Source organism: Achroia grisella, unplaced genomic scaffold (assembly GCF_030625045.1).
Source record: "Achroia grisella isolate CSIRO2021 unplaced genomic scaffold, CSIRO_AGI_Agris_v1 utg1697, whole genome shotgun sequence".
Lineage (NCBI taxonomy): Eukaryota > Metazoa > Arthropoda > Insecta > Lepidoptera > Pyralidae > Achroia > Achroia grisella.
In genome coordinates this window covers 847-5,913 of record NW_026712671.1, presented here as the reverse complement: position 1 = coordinate 5,913, position 5,067 = coordinate 847, and the positions used below count along the sequence as shown (strand labels likewise).

Genomic DNA, 5,067 nt, shown 5'->3' with positions numbered 1-5,067 from the left:
GATTAGTAAAGTAATAATTGATAGACCGTTACGGTATCTATATATATTCGGATCAAAATAAGTATCGCAGTAAGGACGAGTATATAAAGTGATCAACACTAGTAATTGATTTTTGAAATATATTCAGATCCAAAAAGTCTTTGTGTATACCAAAAATTTAGCCGTTCGGAGCCATTCAGTCACGAATTATTGGTAAAAAATCACCAAACCAACCACCTCTTTGGACACTTTGTTGATCATAATCATTGACATTGACATACATCTCAAAGCACTAGACAATACGCATTTTCATTAAACAGTATTGTATTTTTTTTATTTATTTAACTTTAATGCACAAAAAAATTTGTACATGTGGCGGACTTAATATCTTGCCGCGTTATTTACCAGGCAACCATGAGTGGTGCAGCGAAAGATTATTGGCGGTGCATTAATATAAATAAGAAATGTCAAAAAAAGATATATAAATACAAAGCAAAATATACATTTCTATAAAAAAATAACAATATACATACATAAATATATAACCCATAAATGTATAAATAAATACATAATGATCCGATAATCAAATTATAAGTACAGTCTCAAATTGAAAGTAAGAAAAACAGAAAATATAGAGAGAACTATAGGGATATAACAGAAAGATGTTAAAAAAGGAGGACAGTAAAAAAGTTACAAATTTAAATAATGTTCCCGCAATTTCTGTTTAAATGAATTTATTACATTATTATATATATTAGGCATACGGCTAGCCTTATGACTGTTACCTTTTTTTAATCTATACATGTAAATAAAATTGGAGTGTCTGTTTGTAATATTGAAATAACCGTTTTTTACTACTTGCATATGAATATAAATACGGTACATACACCAAAATAACATATTTTACAAGTTTTGTCTGTCTGTCTGTCTGTTTGTTCCGGCTAATCTCTGAAATAGCTGGACCGATTTTGACGGGACTTTTTTTGGCAAGTAGCTGATGTAATAAGGAGTAACTTACGCTACTGTTATTTTAGAAAAATAAAATAAAATTTCACGCGGACGAAGTCGCTGGGGCCAGCTAGTCTATAGATATACCGAGATTTAATGTTTAAGTTACTATTATGTTGTTGACAAAATTTTACTGCAATGTTACTATTACGTTATCCTACACAATTTGTATTATTTTGGATGAATAAATAAATAAATAAATAATAATCTACACATCTATACATATAAATAAAATTGGAGTGTCTGTTTGTAATATTGAAATAACCGTTTTTTACTACATGCATATGAATATATATAAGGTACATATACCAAAATAACAATTTTTATAATTTTTGTCTGTCTGTCTGTCGGTCTGTTTGTTCCGGCTAATCTCTGAAATGGCTGGACCGATTTTGACGGTACTTTTTTTGGCAGGTAGCTGATTTATAAGGAGTAACTTAGGCTACTTTTATTTTAGAAAAATAAAGTTAAATTCCACGCGGACGAAGTCGCGGGAACAGCTTGTTTTTAATAAAAACGGTTTATTTGATAGAAAAAACATCTTTTTTGTGGTACTTGAGAATGTTGAAGCCTGTTGTTTGTAATATTGAAATAACCGTTTTTTACTACTTGCATATGAATATAAATACGGTACATACACCAAAATAACATATTTTACAATTTTTGTCCGTCTGTCTGTTTGTTCCGGCTAATCTCTGAAATGGCTGGACCGATTTTGACGGGACTTTTTTTGGCAGGTAGCTGATGTAATAAGGCTACTACCTAGTAACTTAGGCTACTTTTATTTTAGAAAAATAAAGTTAAAAACCACGTGGACGAAGTCGCGGGAACAGCTACTGTATAATAAATATATTAGAGATACCTACGTATTTTTTTATTGATGACTAGCTGTACACGGGATTTCGTCCGTGTGGAATTTAACTTTATTTTTCTAAAATATAAGAAGTTAAATTCCACGCGGTACAGCTAGTTGTCGGTAGTCTAGCGATTTAGCTAGCACACTGCTTTGATTCCTGCTTGGTGGTCGAGGGTTCGATTCCTCGCACGCTGCAAACATTTGTATTCATGAGTATGATTGTTTGTAACGGTCTGGGTGTTTTCTATGTATAGATAATATATATGTATTTACGAAAAAAAATCTTTGTATTTATATCAGTTGTCTAGTACCCATAACATAATCTTCAGCTAGCTTAACTTGGGTCTAGATGAAGCTGTGTGAAATGTCCTGAGATTACTATTATTACTATAATAAATTTAAATGTGATGCGTTCATTATTTATATTTCCTTTGAATTAAAGACAAATGTATATATATATATATATATATATATATATAAATATCCCCTTGGGCACTTTGTGGCTCAGACGTGCCGTATAGGTAGTTTTTTGTTGATCCTTTTTCACTTGTTGATCCGGAGGCCTTTTGTTGATCTAATGCCAGCTGACCATATATAAATGTGGATCCGTTTTGAGCCACAACTGTCACGACGAGTAATAATAATAATTATGCGATTTATACACGATTTTATACAAATCCACCTTTTTGGCATACGAGCAGTTCTTGATCCAATTCAAACGGGCCAATCAGGGTGCAGCATTTGCCAAGGGCTTCCTCATTGGCACGTTTGGGCTACTACATTATGGCTACAGTAACTTAATAATGTCTAGCTAGTATTTCAAGAATAATAGTCTATCTAATCTAAATATTTATAGAAATCAGTCTGGAGTAACGTGACTCCAGATCAAACCTCAATACTTATTATTTTTTTGACGGGAATCTTTTCTTTTGTAACAACGTTACTGAGCGAATGAAGAGAAGACGCAACGGCGGATCCAGGGGGGAGCGTCATGGAGGTCATGGGAGTCATGGGGGCGTCATGACTCTCCCCCCTTAGCCCAGGACTTAGGTAGACCGGTATTTCTAAAAATAATTATTCATCAGATGTAGAATAGAGTTCGGGTTCAGCTAGGAATCCTAGCGTTAAGGATTTATACCCAGATACATGAAAAAAGCTTGTGTTGGGGTGTTTTTTTGATAGGTCTTAGCGCAACTTTTTCGTGTTTGTTTGTTTGTCTGTTTCTTTATTTTTATTATTATTAATGGTGTATATAGTTAGGTTAGGTTAGTTAGGTTTTTTGTACTTGCGGATGACACCTTGGTCACTGCCCGGGGGCGGGACCTACGGGAGGCTACCCGCTTTGCCACGGCAAGCGTGGCACTGGTCGTCGGCCGAATAAGGAGGCTTGGGCTCCAGGTGGCGCTGGAGAAGACCGAGGTCCTATGTTTTCATGGGCCTCGGCGCGCGCCACCTTCGGATGCCCAGCTGGTCGTCAGTGGCCAGAGGGTGGGGGTCAAGTCCTGTATTAGGTATTTGGGGCTTGACCTGGACAGTCGTTGGAGCTTCCGCGCTCACTTTCGGAACCTGGTCCCTCGCCTTATGGCAGCCGCCGGCGCTCTTAGCTGGCTGCTGCCAAACGTGAGGGGCCCGGGAGAAGGTTCCCGCCGCCTATACCTCGGCGTGGTGCGGTCCATGGCCCTGTACGGGGCCCCCATCTGGGTGGGGGCCCTAGGTAGGGAAAATGTGGCCTGCCTTAACAGGCCACACAGGGCCATGGCCATCAGGGCCATTAGAGGCTACCGCACCATATCCGGGGAAGCGGCGGGTCTGCTGGCGGGGTCTCCTCCGTGGGACTTGGTAGCGGAGCTCCACGCGTCAGTGTATCACTGGCGCGCGGAGCGACGTTCCATGGGGAGGCACCCGCTGGCCATGAGATTGGAGCGCGGAGGTCCGACTTTCGGCGGATCCTCAGGATCAGGTGGAGAGAAAGGCTGGCCAGTCCATCGGCCGGCCTGAGGACCGTCGAGGCTGTCCGTCCCATCCTCAAACGGTGGATGAATAGGAGATGGCCACTGACGTACCGCATGACGCAGATACTGTCCGGGCACGGATGCTTCGGGCGGTATCTGTGTCATGTGGCGAGGAAGGAGCCGACGACCGGCTGCCACGAGTGCGGAGGTGTTGAGGACACGGCGCAACACACGCTGGACGAATGTCCAGCGTTCGAGAGTGAGCGCCGTGTCCTCACACGAATAGGGGGGGACGATCTCTCGCTGCCGAATTTAGTTCGGAGGATGATCAGTAGCGAGAGATCGTGGCTGGCGGTGAGCTCCTTCTGCGAGGAAGTTATCTCGCGGAAGGAGGCGGCGGAAAGGGAGCGGGAGTCAGCTCGTCCCGCTTCCCTCCGCCGCAGAAGAGCCAGGCCTAGAGGTGGGGGCGTACCCAACTCCGCCCCCCTCTATCCCCCACTGGGGCCGGGGTGACTGCCTTGAGGGAGGCAGTCCCCCCAATCCAAAGGCCCCGGAGGTGTGCGCGTGTACCCACACGCCTCCACAATGGAGTAGGGCGAAATAGGTCGCCCTAACCACAAAACGAGATGGGGCCTGCCCTACAACATCTACAGGGCGGGCCGTCGCCGTCGGAGCTGGGGTAGAATGCACTTGCGAATCCCCTGGCTCCGGCATAGGCGCTCGTAGGTACACCGTGTGGTTTTTAGTGAGTCAAGTCTCACACACCACCTCGCCATCCCTCCGGCGAGGTGACGGTCTTTTGAATATTTTCCACACGTTAAAAAAAAAAAAAAAGGTTGGGGCGACGTGTACTTGCTTCGGCAGTACATATACTAAAATTGGAACGATACAGAGAAGATTAGCATGGCCCCTGCGCAAGGATGACACGCAAAATCGTGAAGCGTTCCACATTTTTTATTAAACACCCTAGGGGACCGACTCCGGCGCTTGTTCAATGCGTGTCTGGAGTCGGGACGGTTTCCCAATCAGTGGAAAGCGGGTAGAGTGGTCCTGCTCCGCAAAGCGGAGCACCCCGCAGGTTCGGTGGTTCCCTCGGCGTTCCGCCCCATCGTGCTGTTGGACGAGATCGGCAAGCTCTTCGAGCGAATCTTGGCGGGCCGACTCGTCCAACACCTGTCTCAGGTAGGTCCCGATCTCAGCCCGAAGCAGTTCGGGTTCCGAGAGGGGCGCTCGACGATCGACGCGATCTCGCGTGTGCGCTCCCTCTCGGAA

General features: G+C 43.8%; 1 non-coding gene across 1 annotated transcript; it reads left to right on the top strand.

Moving 5' to 3' along the window:
• The first annotated feature begins 4,643 nt into the window (after nucleotides 1-4,643).
• On the top strand, nucleotides 4,644-4,750 carry LOC131841426 (U6 spliceosomal RNA). Its single transcript, XR_009357451.1, has one exon. It is a non-coding gene; the product is annotated as a U6 spliceosomal RNA (small nuclear RNA).
• Nucleotides 4,751-5,067: the final 317 nt, after the last annotated feature.